The 19,454-nt window shown below is 47.0% G+C and overlaps 2 protein-coding genes across 4 annotated transcripts in view; one reads left to right on the top strand and one right to left on the bottom strand.

The window, feature by feature from the left end:
• The window catches only part of Neu2 (neuraminidase 2), an 85,765-nt gene that overhangs the window by 11,362 nt on the left and 54,949 nt on the right, over positions 1 to 19,454 (bottom strand). Inside the window, exon 1 of one of the 3 annotated variants that reach the window (XM_021199088.2) lies at positions 10,497 to 10,687. The exons of the other annotated variants lie outside the window; for them this stretch is intronic. The gene's annotated coding sequence lies outside the window, so the exon portion shown is untranslated. Of the gene's footprint in view, positions 1 to 10,496; positions 10,688 to 19,454 lie in introns of those variants that run through there. 3 annotated transcript variants of the gene reach the window in all.
• Positions 10,699 to 19,454, top strand: part of Ngef (neuronal guanine nucleotide exchange factor) — a 98,289-nt gene continuing 89,533 nt past the window's right edge. Inside the window, exon 1 of the mRNA XM_021198288.2 lies at positions 10,699 to 10,934. The gene's annotated coding sequence lies outside the window, so the exon portion shown is untranslated. The remainder of the gene's footprint in view (positions 10,935 to 19,454) is intronic.

The following is a 19,454-nucleotide window of genomic DNA, read 5'->3' as shown; positions in this document are numbered from 1 at the left end:
CTGTAGACCAGGCTGGCCTCGAACTCAGAAATCCACCTGCCTCTGCCTCCCAAGTGCTGGGATTAAAGGCGTGCGCCACCACGCCCGGTGCAAAACTCTTTTTAAAAAAAAAAAAAACTAAATATATTCTATTTTTGCTATATTCTCAAAACTTAGCCTGGTGCCATGAATGAAACACAGTAAACAGCTTTTGAATATAGCATTTTTAAATCTTAATTTAACAATTATTTACTTGTTTTTCCAGACAAAAGGAACTCGGGCTGTCCGGGAGCTTGCTACACGTCTCAGACTGGCCTCAAACTCACAACTCTCCTGCATTAGCTTCCTAGGCATGCAGATGACACTTATTAACTTTCTGTTTATTTGTTTTTAAGACAGGGTTTCTCTACATAGCCTTGGCTGTCCTGGAACTCACTCTGTAGACCAGGCTGGCCTTGAACTCACAGAGATCTGCCCGCCTCTGCCTCCTGAGGACTGGATTAAAGGATTACTCCACCTCCACAAGGGTATTTACTTTCTTGTACTCCTCCATGTACACACCAATTTCATTACGTAACAGAAGAATAAAGGCATGCAGAGAAACATTAAGATCTATGAAAGAAGCCAGTTGGCAAAAAAAAAGACTGGAGAACTTTCCCTACCTAAGCTACACGTAACAAACACAGCATGCCGGGAAATGCCTGCAGTATACCAAAATGGCCGGTGCTGTGTAAATACCTGCAAAGGATCATGAGACCCTTGACCCTGCTCCCTGGAATTTTCTTTCCCTTTCTTAATAAACTATTTTTGTTACCTTCCATATGTCCTTGGTGCTGTTCCTTGTTCTGAGACAGGAGAACCTGAAAACTTCAGTGGGTGTGTCCTCCCAACACCTTTTCTGTGCCTTTGACAGTTGGCACAGCCAGGAAGTAGGGGCTGGGCTATTTCTTATTTCTTTCTTCTGTGCACTCTCTTTCACTTTCTGGGGGCAATCTCCATGAGAAACAGCTAGTGTGGGGAACCTCTTCTTTCCCTTCTGTCTTTCCTTCCCTCGGCTTCGGTTGCCAGGAGCCAGTACTCCCAAAACTTTTCTCCTCCCCTAGGGACCTTACCCAAGCTTATTCAGGCAAACAAGCTTATGCAAGAGTTAGCAGCCACCAAGCCAAGCCAAGCCAAGCCTTCAGAACTGAAAGGCACCTGCCTGGGGGCCGAGGGTGGTCCACCCATAGGCTTGCATGGACATAGCAACCCAGAGCTGAGCCTGGAAGATGAAGGGATACTGCTATGCTGAATGCCACAGCACAAACAGGGGCCCGTGTTCACACAAACACCTAACTGTTCACAGGTAGAGACCCGCAGAGATAGCGCTGCCCACGTGGCTGCTGGGGTCCTTATGTACCACACCCTACTCTTTCCTGCTCTGCCAACGTTCTCTCCTACCAGTCTATCTTCCTTTTTCCCATAATTTCTCCCTTCCTTTCACCTTCCCAGCTGCCCCAGACAGGGTGACTGGAATGACAGACTCAGACAGATGCTGCTCTAAGCTTGTTGCACTGGCACCACAAATACTGACTTTGTTGTCCACGGGGTCCTAAAGCCCATCCCCTCTGCAGGCTGCTGGGGCCACGGCTTTCCTGACTCTCAATGCTCCTTATGGCTGTGAGGCTGTGATGTCTTCACCTCTGCTTCCTTATACCTTAACTCCTCTCGAGTCCTCTCTGTCCATCTACTGCAGACAGTCCTATCCTGGGAGTGTGGTGATAATTCCCCAGGCAATAGGACTGTCCCTCTGAGCTAGTAATCCAAATGAGGGAGGGAAGACCATGTTGTTCTTACTTTTAACCTGAACAGGGATTTAAAGCAAAAGAAGCCAAAGCTGGCTGTTCACATGAGCCAGCTCCTTCTTTGCCCAATAGCTTGGGCTATTTTTAGAGCTCTTAAGGAGGCAGACCTCATTCCATGGATGTAAGAGACATAACCTCTGGCATGTTCGTAGCAGGGACTTGGGAGGTAATTGATTTAGACCCCAGACAAGGTAACTGCAGAAGGCCTGGACTTTCAGAGCAGTCTTTTCCAATTCTGCTGGGACTGTGCTCAGACCTGCCAGGGGCTTATGGGTATGCTGGGAAGCAGGGCTCCAAGCCATTAGATCCTGAGCACCCACAGCAGAGGAGAGGGACGCTGCTTCTTTCCATTCCCCAGGTTCTGGTACGTCTCCCTGCCACCTCCTCCCACCCTGTAGTGTCCCGTGAACTACATGCTATAGCGCCGTCTCAAGAACTAGAATAAGGTTGACCCTGATAATCTTAAAGAGATGGTAAAAGCAGGGATCCATAACTGGTTAAAGAGCTAAGCTACAGCCGAGTGCTTAGCTCATCTGTGTCACATGGGGAAGGACTGTAGGAGTCAAAGGATGAGGGATGGAGGGAGGGGAGGGGGGAGGGATAGAATGGAAAGAAAGGGAGGGGAGGCTTGAGGATAGGATAGGGACTAGTTGGGGAGAAAGGAGAGGACAGCCATTGGAGGGGATAAGAGAAGCTGGGGGGTGTGTATGGAAGTACAGTGCATCACATACAAATATGATATTGTAAATGTTTTAAAATTAAATTAGGACCTGCAGAGATGGCTCAGTGCTTGGGATTTAGTTCCAGAACCCATATCAAGCTGCTTACAACTCTCTATAACGAACTCTAGCTCCAGAGGCCCAGTGTTGCCTCTGGGCTCTAAAGGCACCACATTCACATTCACAAACCTTGCATTCTAATCCTGTAAGCATCTGTGGCTTCTAAGGCTTTGTCTTATTTCTGCTCCCAAAAAATGCTGCACTTGCAGACCTGAGGGTCCCTGTCCCCAGCTGGTTTCCATTGATAATAAAGAATTGCCATACAGCCAATGGCTAGGCAGAAAGAGACAGAACTTTTAGATTGTGCAAGCGAGGGGCAGAGAGACAGCGGGGAGGGAGGAAGGGAGTGAAGGAGAGAGGGGGAAAAAGAGAGAGGAGTCATGACAGGGAAGCAGAAAGATAAAACTTAAAGGCCCGCCCCACATATAAGGATCTAGGAACATGGTCCTAGGGGCCACTTCCTCAATTGAGTCTGGGGCAGTAGAGATGAAATATAGATTTTTAAAGATGTTAACACAGGGAGTGCTTGCTAGCCTTGGGGAAATTTAGAAGTGCCCAGCCATTGAACTAGTATATCAAAATTAGCTGGTGTGTGTGTGTGTGTGTGTGTGTGTGTGTGTGTGTGTCTGTCTGTCTGTCTGTCTGTCTGTCTGTCTGTCTGTCTGTCTGTGTCTTTCATTTGAGAATCCAGAGAGTTCTTGGGGGCTGGGGTGCAGCTCCCACCAGGAGCCAAAGCAGTTTAACCAATTCACAGCTACAGAACCTGACCATTTCAAACCAAACTCCTGATGGTGAAGGGATCCAGCCAACTTCTGCTCCAGGGAATCTGAAGCCTCCTCATCTCCAACCAAAGATAAGGCAGGAAGAGGCTTATGGTCCTTCCTGAACATAAAACCACGGCTTAGGGTACTTGTTGATCTTCCTTTGCTGAATCACCAAGTGAAAAAGTAACAATTTTATACATATGGACTTGATTCCAATGCAGTTTTAACTTATATTTAGATCCAGAGGAGAAATAGTTTAAGTGTTCAGGTACAGGGTGGTTCCCTTCTGAGATGCCCACATGTACATTCTATGGTATGTCTTCCTTCCTCCCTCAATGCCTTTCCTCCTTTTAACACCAAGTACTACTCAGCTATTAAAAACAATGAATTTATGAAATTCTCAGGCAAATGGATATATCTGGAGGATATCATCCTGAGTGAGGTAACTCAATCACAAAAGAACTCACTTGATATGCACTCACTGATAAGTGGATATTATCCCAGAAACTTAGAATACCCAAGATACAATCTCCAAAACACAAGAAAATCAAGAAGGAAGACCAACATGTGGATACTTCATTCCTCCCCAAAAAATAGGGAATAAAATACCCATGAAAGAAGTTTCAGAGACAAAGTTTGGAGCTAAGACGAAAGGATGGACATCCCAGAGACTGCCCCACCAGGGGGTCCATCCCATAATCAGCCACAAACGCAGACTCTATTGCATATGCCAGCAAGAACTTGCTGAAAGGACACTGATATAGCTATCTCTTGTGAGGCTATGCCAGTGCCTGGCAAATATAGAGGTGGATGCCCACAGTCATCTATAGGATAGAACACAGAGACCCCAATGGAGGAGCTAGAGAAATTACCCAAGGAACTGAAGGAGTTTGCAACCCTATAGGTGGAACAACAATATGAACTAATCAGTACCCCCAGAGCTCATGTCTCTAGCTGCATATGTAGCAGAAGATGGCCTAGTCGGTCATCATTGGGAAGAGAGGCCCCTTGGTCTTGCAAACTTTATATGCCCCATATAGAGGAACACCAGGGCCAAGAAGTGGGAATGAGTGGGCAGGGGAGCAGGGTTGGGGGGAGGGTATAGGGGTCATTTGGGATAGCATTTGAAATGTAAATGAAGAAAATATCTAATCTAATAATAATAATAATAATAATAATAATAATAATAATAATAATAAACAACCAGTGCTTCACCCTCACGGGGAAGGGGGGAAGGAAGAAGCAGGGCCTTCGCAGATGAGTCTCAGGGCTGCCTAATTACATGGGAGGAACTGAGCTAGCAGAGGCAGGGGCCAATAGCAGGGAGGATCGCCAGGGATCACTGAGAAGAAATGAGGGGGTCAGAGGGGTCAGGAGGACCTCTTGAAGCAGCCCAGAGAAGAAAAGGAGAATGTCACAAGGCAGAGACAGAGCAGGGCGCTCTCTGGAAGGGAGGGAGGCAGTATGGCAAGCCTCCTGGTGACAGGACAGTGTGTGGCTGGCTGAGGTCAGCGACTGATGGAATCTCTCAGTTCTTTGAAGGCGGTTGGGATTTTTCTTTTATCTCTGGTGTCCCGCAGCTGCTGCCTTCAGGGTTGAATGTGAGTTCCTCTGAGCTGATCTAGGACTCAGCATGCATGCGATTCAAACTCGAAGCTCAAGCTCGAAGCTGAAGCTCGTTCTCTTTCTTCAAGTCTGAAGACTCCTCACTCATTATTTCTTTGTACACTGCGGCGCCTCCTCCCTTCTGGTGCTCTCCCTCACAACGGCCTGGTAAATGGCTGGGTCAGTAAACGGCTCCTGCATTTTTGTGATTTATTCAGTGCCGGGTGTTGAACATTTTCTATATTTCCTGTCTAACAAAGTCATGTCTAGCTCAAATTTTGTTTTTAAGAGGGTCTCACTGCATAGCCCTGGGAGGCCTGGAGCCTGCTGTGTAGTCCAGGCTGCCGGGGACTCACAGAGATCTGCTTATCTTGGTCTCTTGACTGTTAGTATTGAAGATGTGTACCACCACACCCAGTTAGAATTTTCTTTAATTATTTTTAGTTCTAGAATTTCTCCTTTGTTTTCTGAATCTGCTTTAAAAAAAACAAACAAACTAATAATTAAAATAAAAAATGTTTAATTGTACAAGGGATTCTATACTCCCCTAAAGCAAGTTACTACACAGGGCAGCTTGTGAGAAACACAGCCAAGGCTTTCTTGGCTCTTAGCCTTTCTTGACCGTTGGTTACTTTTGCTGAGACATTGTTCGTTAATCTTGTAAAATCTGTGTTCTCTAGGATGTAGAACAATTCCAAGCTAAATTACGATGCAGGGATTTCAGCCAGCTCCTACCATAGGGGATACAAAGCATTGTCTCTGGCTAACAGACAGGGTCTTCTGGCCCCTCCTGCCTGAGAACTCTGTCTCTTGTCAGCATGGAAAAAGATACAGGAGCTTGATTGTCACCCTTCTGCTCCCCAGAGTGGTTTCTGAAGCCACAGAAATTTTCCATTCTTATTTTATAGGTTCCCCTTCTTTATGTCTTTAAATATTTTGCACTTATTTTTTATTATTATTTTATATGATGAAGTGTTCACTTGCATGTACACATGTATACTACACGTATGCCTGGTACTTGCAGAAGGCAGAAGAGGACATCGGATCCTGTGGCAATGGAGTTAAAGGTAGTTGTGAGCGGCCATGTGAATGCTGGGAATCAAACCCGGGGCCTCTGGAAGAGCAACCTGTGTTCTGAACCGCTGAGTCATCGTTTCAGTCCTGTGCTTATTTTTAAGAACTCTATATGCATACATTTCTATAATTCTAGTAGCAACCCTAGGACACAGATACTATTTGTCACATCTGTTTTACAAAAGAGAGAAAAAAAGGCAAGTGGACCAACATCACACCATCAGAAATCTGTAGAAACTGGACTTAGCAGAAAACCATGGAGGAGGTTGGATTGTCATGGACTGAACTGAGTAACCTAAGAGTTCCTAACCTGTAGGACCTCAGGGTGTGACTGTATTCTGAGATAAGTCCATGAAAGGGAAAGATAAAATGAGGTATGAGCTGGGATCTGGCTGGTGCCTGTCAAGGAGAGGATATTACACAGCAGATTTGGCCACACAGGAGAAAAATCACACAAAGACAGAGAATCCGGGCATCCACAAGCCGAGAACCAGACCTGCAGCCATTTCAGTTCTAGACTTCAAAGGAGACCGAAGCAACCAGACCTACTGGATCCTAACCGTGGACTTTGGGCTCTTTGACTGTAAGACAATAAAGCTCTTGTCTAAAGCCTGTAACTTGTGGCGGTTTGTTATAATAACCCCAGCAGGACACCTGCAGGCTTCACATACGACCGGTTTTAACCTTCTCCTCCCGTCAGCTCCGGTATTTACGAAGGTCTACCTTGCTCAGATATTATTATCTGATGAAAAAATATTTGATTTCCATACCCTGGAACACATTAGGGGTAAACATTTCACACATCTGCTTTTAGAATCTGTGTTTTCTGGTTTTCTGTCTTTTCAGTTTCCCTGTTTGTCGCCCTTTATGGGGGGCTACTTCACGTGTTTTACAGTTGTCCAGTGTCACCTCATCTTTCAGGCGTGATGGATTGTTCTTACTGGTGTTCCTGGTTACGGAGACCTCCCCCATAGTTGCCTCTCCCTATCTTTAAGGCTTCTGAGACCCTCAACTACCTTTCTCAGTTTCCATGCTGGGATTTCTGATTGTCACGAGTAGCTAAGAGTTAGACCCCACATGTAGCTCCAATGTTTGCTTCTGTTTCCTGTAGGTAATTCTCATTTCTCCCCCACAGCCTGGGGCATTTTTTTTACTAAGTCCTTTGCAAGCTTCCTGTTGCATCCCGCAGGGTTGAGATGCTGGTGTTCTCATAGGCATTTATTTAAAACAAATAAAAGGAAGGGGGCGGCCCAGTGAGCAACGGTAAGGGCCTGAGTTCAGACCCTCAGAGCCTATGCAAAGCTGGACACGGCCGCGTGCATCTGGAATCCCAGCACTCCTACGGTGGATGGGAAGCAGAGACAGAGAATCTCTGGAAGTTTGAGGGCCAACTGGCTTGACTTATGCACTGGTGAACAGCAAGAGACCCTGCCTCAAACAACACAGGGGTGAGGCCTGACACTCAAGGTTGTCCTCTGGCCTCCATTCACATGACATGGCACACGAATACCCACATTTACACATGAACACGCTCTCACACATACACATCATGTACGTACACAGATTTGGAAGAAAGAGAAAGAGAGAAGGAGGGAGGCAGGGAGGGAGAGAGCCAGAGACAAAGAAACAAGGTGGGGGGATCTAGAAGGATGGCTCAGAGGTTAAGAGCACTTGCAGGAGACCTGGTTCAGTTCCCAGCACCTGCATCCAGTGACTAGCAGCCACCTTAACTACAGACCTAGGGGATCTAACACACTCTTCTGGCCTCCAAAGACACACGTGCATGTGTCATACACAAAGAGAGACACACAAATAAACCTTTAAAGCAAATAAATAAAGTAAGCACAATAGAGATCATACGTAATAGTTCACCAGGGTAACTATGGTTAGCTATTCATTTGTGGCACATGGGGGCTGACCTAGCTCTTGAGCAGAAATATGTCTTTATTACAGAAATACATAACCAGCATTTCTGTGTGTTTGGGAAAATGTATATGACCTTGGGTAAACTATCAAACATCTGTATATCTGGCTTCCTTATCATAAGACAATGGAGATTCTTAGATAAATTAATTCATGAACTTATACCTGTTGGCATATCCACATGTGTGCACCATGTGCTAAGACCCACATATGAGGAAGAACATGCAGTCTTAGCTTCTCCCTGCACCTAGGTCTCCTCCATCTACTTTTCTGTAAATTTCATTTTTCTTCATACCCAATAACACTCCACTTTGTGTAGGTGCCCATGTCTTCATCATTTCTCCCTCTGTTGGTGTGGACATTCAGGTTATGCCCACTTCATTGCTATAAAATAGCAATAAACATGGATGTACAGATATCTGTGAAGTAGGATCTGGAGTTTGGGGACATATGCCCAAGAGTGGGTTAGGTAGGTCAGAGTTAGTAATTTTTTGTTTGTTTTTTTCCATGTGAGTGTGTATTGATGAATTAGTGAATAAAGATGCATTTGATAGTGAAAGTGTAACTCTCTTAAGTGAAGCCCTATGGCCATTCTAAGCAAGTAAAGTTTGCTGATACATCTGTATCTACTTATATCTAATCTATCTATATCTGTGTGTACTTCTCCCTCTCCCTCTCCCTCTCCCTCTCCCTCTCTCCCCCCTTGATTATATACATATATAATCAAGAAGAGGAAGAGGGAGTTTGGGACTGGGCAAGTGTTTGAGTGACTGTATTAATCAAGTTGCTGAGTAATATTGATTTGTAAGTTAGTTAGAATATGTATGCTTTATTGTTAAAAGTGCAGGGATGAGTGGATGAGAGATTACTTCCCTCTGGCGTTCAGTAGCAAAAACCAGAACCAACATTTGTGGCACTCGGATGTCATACTAGGCAGACATCTGAGATTCAATGGTGCTCACTTCCTGCGTCTGTGCCCTACTGTGACATGTGGGCTGTACCTAGTGGCGGCTCTCCGACAAGCAGAGCATGGCAGAGTGATGGGATGCCACTTAATGTCACTTCCACGAGCACATCACAAAAGTCTGCGGCGCTGGGAGGTGGCTCAGCTGAGAAAGAACATGGCATGCAAACGAGAGGACAGGATTTAGGTCCCCAGAACACAAAAGGTAGGTGAGCCTGGCTGTTCCCAGCACTCGGGGGACAGAGGCAGTGATCCTCACGGTAAGCTAGCTAGCTAGACTAGCTGGAATTGACTAGTTCCGGGTCTAATGACTGACCCTGCCTCAATAAATAAAGTGGAGACTCTTCAAGGAAGACATCTGATGTCAACTTCGGACTTCCATAGCTGAGTGTGCTTGCATCACACTCGAGCACACACGTGCTTGCGCACACACACATAGGCATGAAGAGAGAGATCTTCTGGAATCTTCTGCAGTCTCAATGAAGCAAGGTGTCACGGCAGAGAGACAAGCAAACAAAGCAGAGCAAGGTGCCCAGCCGTGTCCAGCAGGAAATGAGGCCCTCAGTCCAGCAATCTCTAAGGAGGCACGCAGGCCTGCCAACAACCCCAGGAGGCCTGGAAGAGGTGCCTTCCCCACACAGCCTTGTAAAGAGGCGCTCTGGCCCTCAGCCACCTTGCCTCCAGCCAGAGAGAACCCCCCGAACAAAGGACACGGCCCAGCCCTGCCCAGATTCCTGACCCACAGAAACCCAGAGTACAAGTATGCCCTGCTGCTTGGCACTACAGGTTGGGTTAATTTATTACCAGCGGTAGGTCACAAAAACAATAGCTCATCTGAGGCTTACATAAATATGGGCAGTATAGTTATTAACACTGAGAAATGAAGGCAACGGGTTAAGAGCCAAGGTTTTGGTACCAGCAAGTCTGGGTTTCAATCTTGGAGCAGCTTACTATCTATGTGGCCTTGGGCAAGATGATCCATAAACATAAGTATCTTTAAAATGGACCTGATTCTCAACTTGTAGTGAGAGCTCAGGGCTACACAGAGAGGTTATGCAATCTGCTTAGTTCAGTGCCTGCTACGCAGTAAGCACCAGGCAGAAGGAAGCCGTCACTAATCATAATTCACTGTAATAGTAACAATTGATTAAGACCTCTCAAATAGAGCAGCTGGTGTCCCCTGCCTGGGACCTGTCAAGCTGAGCCCTGATGGCCATGTAAAAAAGTGATTAAAAGTGCTGGCTTAGTTGGCAAACCGCTTGGCATATGTGCACTGGGACTTGAGAAGATTCACAACTGTCACATAAAAAAGGGCATGGTGGTGTGTTCCTTTAACCCCCACAAGGGATGGTTGAGACGGGAGGGGAGGGTGCAGGTAAGATTCGGAGGATGGCTGATCATGTAACCTGGCCAATTTGTGAGCTCTGGGTTCCATAAGGAAAAGATAGGGCAGAGAACAATAAGAGAGAGACCTGGCATTCACCTCTGACTTCCACATGTGTGTGCACGTGTACACATACTCACACAAAAGTGACCAGAACCCAAGAGGACCATAAACACTTACCCAATCTCAGACTCCGGGGGCGGGTCAGTCAGTGGTGGGGCGTCCATTCTTAGTCAGCTTCCGATATTACCTTGCAGCCAGAGGCCGTTCTGGTCATGTCAACCTGCTCCTCAGTAGCACCTCCCCTCTTGCTGGCTCCTAGGGAGGTGTGTCTACTTCCCTGCCTGGGCTCAGGACACCCAGCAAGGTAAACAGCCAGACGGGAAGGGCCTGTCCCAGGAATGGGGCCAGCTATAGCCCAGGCAGGTCTGAAGGTCAGGAATGTTTCCCAGGGAGGCTTTTCCAGGCTGTAGTTCTCAGGGACAGGTCGGGAGCTTGTGTGCTTATGTGGGGACACACAGACCTGAACTGAGGTGCCTGGACAGGATGGTGGATGGGAAAGGAAGAAACTGAAGCGCTTATGAGGGGACCTAACACCCAGGAACTTCTGGCTGGCAGGTGAGCAAAATATATGTGTGTTTTTTTGATTTTTGTTTTTTTTGTTTTTTTGTTTTTTTTGAATGAAATGAGATCAAGGAAGCCGTAGAAGAGAGGTCACTGCTGGGGAAGTGCAGAGCATTGCAAGCATTGATTGAGAAAGAACTAGGAAAGAGGAGGCAGCCAGACTGTCCATGGGAAGGAGAACTTGGCGACCCTTGCGAGATTCCAGCAGTACCTATGAGGTCCTGGCTATACCTGTGAGCTCCTGGCCCATCTTGGCTTTGTGACTCTCCTGGCCTGGTGTGTTTCAACATCTGTGAAGCACGAAGCAGGGTGACCATTCTTTCCAGCTCCTATACCTCCAGCTGTGGAGACTAGGGGGACAATGTACTGCAAAGGACAGGTCTCAATAACTTACAGGGCCCTGTGCAACAGGAACTGCAAAAACCGATAAAGCCTCACAGAGAGGCAGAAGCCTCGTGTTAAACTAACTGCAGAGCCCTCCAAGACCAGGGTACTTACTCCCCATGGTGCTCGCCCTGGTTGTAAATGTATGTGTGGACTGTGAAGTGCTGTGATTTCCGTGTGTTGTTGGCTCAAACCTTAGGGTTACAGTGTGCTCTAGGGGAGGAGACATCACAGCTTTGGAGTAACAGCCCCTGTGTTGCTGCCCCACTGACGTTGCTCCTCTTGCACAGGGACCATGTCAGGACAAAAGACCCTACCCTCAGAACCCTCCAGATTTGTGTGCTTAGTGGACAAGAAGCCAGAGTATGTTGTGACTTGGTTGGGAAAACTCAGCTGGATATAGCAATAGAAGGTTCTTATTTCCTGTCTTGACCAATATGTGGGATATTCACGAAGCCATCAGCTGCAGGGAGCTGGACTTGGGATTCCTGTAGGTTTGGCTATTCTGCTGTCTCAGCTAGTGACCAATGTCTTGTTGCCTTGAGAGAAATGGCTGTCTTAATGCAGAGAGGCATTAAGGCTCTAGTTGGGTCCCCCCCCCCCGTGTTTTCTTTTCCCCTCCCCCTTTCTTCATCCTGGCCCACTTTTGATGTTACTTAGCCTCAGGCAGAAGAAGGCAGTCTTCCTGGAGACTCCAGCATCCTGGGCAATGAAAATGGACAACAGGCCAGCTTCCTCAGCCACACCCTCAGGCCACTTTTTGACCAACCACAGATTTTCATGGACATGGTCCCCAGGATAGGGAGAGTCCTCATAGGAAGACCAGTGGATCACAAACTTTACTTTGTCTATGGAGGTTCTGGTCTCAGCTCTCCAAGCCCACATGAGTGGGCAAACCACCCAGTCAAAACTAGTGACTGGGGGCTGGTGAGATGGCTCAGAGGGTAAGAGCATTGACTGCTCTTCCAAAGGTCCTGAGTTCAAATCCCAGCAACCACATGGTGGCTCACAACCATCCACAATGAGATCCGATGCCCTCTTCTGGTGTGTCTGAAGACAGCTACAGTGTACTTACATATAACAATAAATAAATCTTAAAAAAAAAAACAAAAAATTAGTGACTGTCCTATAATCCCAAAGTGGCCAGAAATAGCTACTCAGCCTTAATGGCTCCACCAAACACAGGAGCCAGTGTTTGTCCCATGGGAGTGAGCCTGCCAGCTCTGTATCTGACATTCCTTCTCCACCAGCAAGGGACTTAGTGTGACAGGGCGAGATAGTATGTGGGGTATGTGATCTAAACACCGGAGGAGGCTGAGACAAAAGGCTCAAAGCCGGGGGCTGGTGAGATGGCTCAGTGGGTAAGAACACCCGACTGCTCTTCTGAAGGTCCAGAGTTCAAATCCCAGCAACCACATGGTGGCTCATAACCATCCGTAACGAGATCTGACGCCCTCTTCTGGAGTGTCTGAAGACAGCTACAGTGTACTTACATATAATAAATAAATAAATCTTTACAAAAAAAAAAAGTTTAAAAAAAAAAAAAAAAAGGCTCAAAGCCAGCCCGGGGTTATCAAGTGAGACCTTGAGACCTTGGTGTGTGTGTGTGTGTGTGTGTGTGTGTGTGTGTGTGTGTGTGTGTGTAACTTACCTGCTCTGGTATTCTGAAGTTACATATTAGCACCACCTCAAATCATTTATTCCCATATTGGATTATCAGGAATTGCTGAACACCTGTACTTGTGAGGCTTGGAAGTGGGGGTGCTAGGGACACCCAGTGAGATGACAGTGACCATCAGGCTGGTAGAGGAGATCAAACGGTTCTGTGCCCCAACCCAAAGGCCAGCTGAGCAGAGCAAAGGATGTGACTTCACTCCAAGCATAGCGACTGGGTCACAAGACTGAAAGAGGCTTGGGTCAAGCCAACTGAGGGTGTCTCTTTAGGGCCCCTGTCCATGGCCCCAGGAGACAGAGTCTATGCAAGGCAGCCCAGGCTCCAGGACGAATTTTCCCCTGTTCTTGGCTTTGGTGACTTTGTCACTCTGAAAGAGGTCAGTCCATGGACAGGAGTTCAGCCTCCAGAGCAGAGAAAATGCTCAGGGAGACACCCAGCCTGTCCTGTTTCCTAACGGTAGCAGCAGTCCCTGTGGCCCCGCTGCCAGGGACACCACAGTGAGATTGAACATTAATGAGAGGTCTTTTAAAGAATGTCTCATGGTGAGCTTCTGTTGGTGAAATGGCTGATGGGTTGGCTGTACGCTCTTGTTCCCACGCTCACTCTAGCTAAGGGTTTCAAGTTCCTAGGGATGAAGGGTTGGGGTCGTAATGAATAGAACAAGAAGCTCCTGGGGGAAGCAGAAGCCTGTGTGAAGAATTCTTGGTGAATAAGATTGCTGAAGTAAGGGGAAGGTGGAGAAGTGCTCCTATCCATGGGGCTCAGGGAGGGGGCACTGTACAGGCGGACAATGTCATCCCAGGAGATACACCCTTCAGCTATAGACACAGCAGGCTGACTGTGCTTTTCACCTCTTTGACAGGAACCTCATGCCTCAGTCATGGCGTCTACCATACACTATAGCTTGAAGTACCCACTATCTAGATCCTTAAAGAGTCCCCAAATGATTTGCTGGTTCATTATCTAATGAGGGTATCTTTGGACAGAGAGTCTCCAGAAGTGGGGATCCGTTTGGATGTAGGAGTATAACTCAGCACTGGGAGAGAGTCAGATTTCTTTTCTTATTTGTTTTGTTTTTGTTTGTTTGTTTTTTTTCTTTTTTGTTTGTTTTTTTCTTTTTTCATTTTGTTTTTGTTTTTGTTTTGTTTTTTCTTTTTGAGAGTCGGATTTCTTAGCCTATTTACCTGGACAACATAAAAGAGGAAGCTGTAGCTGGGGACCTGAGCTGACGGTGGGAGCTTGGGAGATCTCCTGATTCTCAGGATCTTTCCGTTTGAGTCAGGGAGGCACACCTGCTAACTGGCTAAGTATGTGTCCCCTGAGGCTCTCTGTCATGATAGGCTGAAATTCTGAAGGGAGATGGCTGTGGATTATATGTGAGTGAGTTACCCTAGGCTATCAGCTGCTGGTGACCGCCTCTACTCCAGATGGGATCCTTACACTAAATGTGGCCTTCCTTCCTTCCCCTCTCTGGTCCCTTACTCAGGGTTCCCAAGCTTCTCTTATTCCTTCCCAGGCACTCTCCAAATGACTCGTTCCCTGTCCTTTGTAAGACTTGCCTTGGTCATGGTGTCTGTTCACAGCAATAAGACCCTAATTAAGACAATCCCTCAACAATTCCTAGTTTTTAAAGCCTCGGTACAGGATCTTATTCCAGCCTGGATATCCTCTTTGGAAGTCAGGGGAAGTGTGGGCACATAATAAAGCCATGTATCAAAGGAAACATCGCTGGGCAGATACTAGGACATTGGACAGAAGCCTTTGTTTCTGCGGAGCTGCTTCTTAGGAAGTCACCTTTGATTCTTACAGTGATTCTCATCTTTTGGTTTTTTGGGTTGTTTTTAAATTTTAAAAGGGTATCTGGCCTTGGGACAAGTCTCCCTAATTGCCTGGAACATCAGCGTTATTGCCTACAGCTCCCCATGGGTCTCTTTTGGAGCAGGCTCTGGCACTCAGCTGTCCTAGGCTACTAGCTGAGCTCAAGAAACAAAGCCTTTCTAGTGTAGGCTTCAAATTAAGCTGTGTTGAGGCTCATGGAAAATCAGATCTGCCTAGCTGTATTTGGGGGAAACATGGCTGACTCGTGTGTTTGTTGGAGGCAATGTCATAGAAACTGACAAAATGAAGGCACACAGGAGGCTGGCCAGAATCTTGTAAGATAAACGGCAGGATTGGTGTCATACAGAGAAGGTCCTGTTATTCCAGGCTTTCTTGGGGTGACAAGACAATTCGTGCTATTTGTCTCCTAATCAGTGCCTGCTGGAGTCCCCCCCCCCACACACACACACAGCTAGAGTTGGAATTGAACACTGCATTGCCTGGTAGGTGCCAGCTGTTGGCTCAAGTCAACTTCTTGTAAGCCTGGGGTTTAGAACCCATTTTTGTCCTTCTCTGAATTCTCTGTCATCTCTTTTTCTTTTCTTTTTTTTTTTTAAAGATTTATTTATTTATTATATGTAAGTACACTGTAGCTGTCTTCAGACACCCCTGAAGAAGGCATCAGATCTTGTTACGGATGGTTATGAGCCACCATGTGGTTGCTGGGATTTGAACTCCGGACCTTCGGAAGAGCAGTCGGGTGCTCTTACCCACTGAGCCATCTCACCAGCCCATCTCTTTTTCTTTTTGGAGACAAGATCTCATGTATCCCAGGTTGGCATTGAACTTGATATATATATCAGAGAATGACCTTGAACTTCTGATCCTCCAGCTTCCGCCTCTGGTTGGCTGGGATCACAGGACCTACCATATCCACTTCATGCACCACTGGGGATGGCAAGAAACACTTGAGAAAATAGGCTCTGAGCTACACTGCCTCAGTCAGGCAGCCTTGATTTGAACACCAGCCCCTCTGACTTCCTTGAATGAGTCAGTTAACATTTCTGAGTGCCCATGCCCCTTTCTGTAAAAATGGCAGAAGCAGAACAGGGACAGTTACAGCGACTGTACGGGATTGTCATTGGGGTTGGGATCTGGGCCAGGTGCCTCCAAGGTTTTGATGTATTTTTAAAGAATGAATTAGAGGCACACAAGATTTTCAAAACAAGGAAAATGTATTCAAAACAAAGAAAAAATGCAGTTTGAATACATTACTGAGACTGACAGTAGGCCACTCAAAAGCTCCCATTTAGGGCTTCCTTTGATGAAGTTGGAGGAGGAGAGAGGGAGGAGCTTGGTTACTATAGCACAGGTGTTTCTCCGTTTTGATTGACAGGTTTGGAATATGTAAATCTCTGCTCACAGTGCATCTCCCTTTCCATAATTCATCTGATTTTAATCATATGCATGCCCCGTTATACACAGCATAGGATAGTATGATGCTTTGTATGTGCTCGGTCCAGGAAGTGGCACAAATAGGAGGTGTGGCCTTGTTGGAGTAGGTGTGTCACTGTGGTCGTGGGCTTTAAGACCATCACCCTAGCTGCCTGGAATTGAGTCTTCCACTAGCAACCTTCAGATGAAGATGTTGAATTCTCTACTTTGCCCGCACCATGCCTGTCTGGATGCTGTCATGTTTCTGCCTTTGATGAAACTGGACTGAACCCTCTGAACCTGGAAGCCAGTCCCAATTAAATATTGTTCTTTGTAAGACTTGTCTTCGTCATGGTGTCTATTCACATCAGTAAAACCCTAAGATGGTACATAGGGAATTCTCCCTAAAAGCTCACGCAGAGGACAAAGTCCGCCTTATTGTGCATATACCCCAAACTAGTCTAGGTCGGAATGTACTCCCTAACCTTGTGTGAAGACAAAACTGGAGCACTGTTGAATAGGATCTAAGTTTGATAGTTGTTTTGAGAAAAACAAACAAACAAACAAAACCTTACTATCCTGTTCAGAGAGAGGTAAGTGTGCATCTCAGTGCAAGTAGGAGTCCTGTGCTGCTGTCTGACTGCTAGGCGCATTGCACAGACAGTGGTATGTGTGCACGTGTCTGCAGGTAATGACAGTGTTGGCTGCTAAGTGTATTGTTAGCAGAGATATTAATGTATAGCCCAAACCTAGCGGAGTCCCAAGTTGCTAAGCTATTCCCTAGGCTTGCCTGTCTTTGAACATCCAAATAATGTCTGTCTTGGTAAAGAGGTAGTCTGTGCACTCTGGCTCTGCTAATAGAGAAGAAGGGGAAGAAGTTAGCAACCAGAGAGATGCTTGGGGACTCCAGATAAAAGGATGACCTTAAGTGGGTAGGCTGGTGCAGGCTGGTGCAGGCTCTGCTCCCTCATCTTTAAATGACAGAAGCTGGGAAAGCCCTTCCCAGAAGCCCTAGTGAGTGATGGGTCAAGGATAGGACCAGGTGTCACAAACTGTCCAGCCTTGTATCTGAGGCCTGAGTGAACAGAGGCAATCTTTGGCTGCCTTGGTGATGGGTCCTGGGCCTACTGCAGATCTGAGCCTGAATCATTTCCCCATGGATCCTATCTGGAAGGTACCCAAGATATTTGTGTGAGTGGGGAAGGTAGAGATTTGGAGAAAAACCTCGGGGTTGGAGAGACACCATGGAAGGGGTAAGGCAGTAGCAGCCCTGGGCCAGGAGCAGGTGGTGCTGCAAGGAAGGGCTGAGCAAGAAGCAATCCATTATCTGGGGCCTTGGTGTCTTGTTGGTAGCGCCCCAGTGGTCACAGATGGGAACTGACTTCCCACGACCCAGCATGAAGTAAGTACTCAATGAAATGTACTTAAGTGGCTCTGATGCCCAGGAAGGGGCTATGCTCAGCCCCGGATTCCCTTTGGCAACATAGCTAAGGAAAGAAAAGGTGAGGGTGAACGGAGAGGAGACAGAAGGACCAGGAGGGCCTAGAAAAGGCATTTTTAAAGTTGTCAGTATGACTGTGCTGGTTCAAACCTGTAATTCCAGCACAAGGCAGAGGTGGGGGTGGGGGGGCAGGGTCAGGAGGACAGAGGCAGAGAGATTCCCTACAAGCTAAAAGCCAGCCTGGGCTCTGCAGCAAGTTCCATCTCAGACAGGATTGTGTATAAAGATCCTACCTCAAACAAACAGACAACCAACCGAAACTATGACAAAAACCAGAAAAGCATGTGGTAAGAAGGGAAGAACTCAGAAATAGTCAACAAAATACTTGTTGCATAACTGTAAGGACCTGCGTTCAATCCCCATAACTTACGTTTAAAAATGCATGTTGTGGAGCCGGGTGTGGTGGTGCACACCTTTAATCCCAGCACTCGGGAGGCAGAGGCAGGCGAATTTCTGAGTTCGAGGCCAGCCTGGTCTACAAAGTGAGTTCCAGGACAGCCAGGGATATACAGGGAAACCCTGTCTCAAAAAACCAAAAAAAAAAAAAAAAAAAAAAGGCATGCTGTGTCATGGACTTATAATCCCAGTGCTGCGAATTGTCAGTCAGCTGTTTTAGCCCACTTGGTGAGTTCCAGGCCAGAAGTCAAGGGCCTGAGGAACAACACTGAGGTTCTCTGTGGCCTGTCCATACACAAACGTGCACCCTCCTGCCCACAATACACCCGCATCTCAGCTGTCAACAGGAGCATGACATAATGTGTTTTTTATGAAGGTCTCAGCGTGGACATTTTCTGGGTCCCCAGGATATACTGGTTTTCTTTCCATTATCCCTTAAGAGCTTTCTTTGCTGTGACTGTACGAGAAGGTCCTGGTGCCTGGAGGGCTGTCCTAAAGCTGAGGAGTGCTTCCTGCTCAGATCAGCCCTCAGTCAAGGCTGACCAGTTGGGAAGGTCTGGTCAGAGCTGGACAGGGCTGGAGGGTGCAGGCTCCAGAGAGTGTGCGGCCTATTCCAAAGGAATGCACAGATGTGAAGATTCCAGGAAAAAAAGGAAAGAGGCAGGTGGACAGGGGTCAGAACAGAAGATTCTCCCAGGAACTGAGGCAAAGATGCTTGGGAGGGAAAGAGGAAGCAACAGAGGTGGGGCAGGATTCAAAAATGAGAGACTGGGACCCCTCTCACCACCTCCTCCCCCTCCTCCTCCTCCTCCTCCTCCTCCTCCAGTTTCTGACTTTCTCAGGGGCCTTTGAGATGTGACCAGCAGGGACAGGGAGAGGCTGGATACTATGAGAGGTTTAACACGATCTCTGCTGGAGCAAAGGGTACTTGCTGGAGAAAGCAACTGTGACAGGTTACTGCGGCACCTCACCTCATACACTGAGTGACTGTCGATCATTGCTCCCAACATGAGAGACAATTGTCCTGGGACTCATCCAATAGATAGAGGGACCTGGCCTCAGGGACCGAGCATAAGGCTCTCAGTATCTCAGGTGTGATTTGGCCAGATTACTATCTCAAAGCTCACTTAATAATTTCTGGTTGTGTGTGTGTGTGTGTGTGTCTGTGTGTGTGTGTGTGTCTGTGTGTGTGTGTCTGTGTGTGTGTCTGTGTGTGTGTGTCTGTGTGTGTGTGTCTGTGTGTGTGTCTGTGTCTGTGTCTGTGTGTGTCTGTGTGTATGTGTCTGTGTCTGTGTCTGTGTGTATC

Source organism: Mus pahari, chromosome 5 (assembly GCF_900095145.1).
Source record: "Mus pahari chromosome 5, PAHARI_EIJ_v1.1, whole genome shotgun sequence".
Taxonomy (NCBI): domain Eukaryota; kingdom Metazoa; phylum Chordata; class Mammalia; order Rodentia; family Muridae; genus Mus; species Mus pahari.
This window is presented reverse-complemented; position numbering and strand designations above follow the sequence as displayed.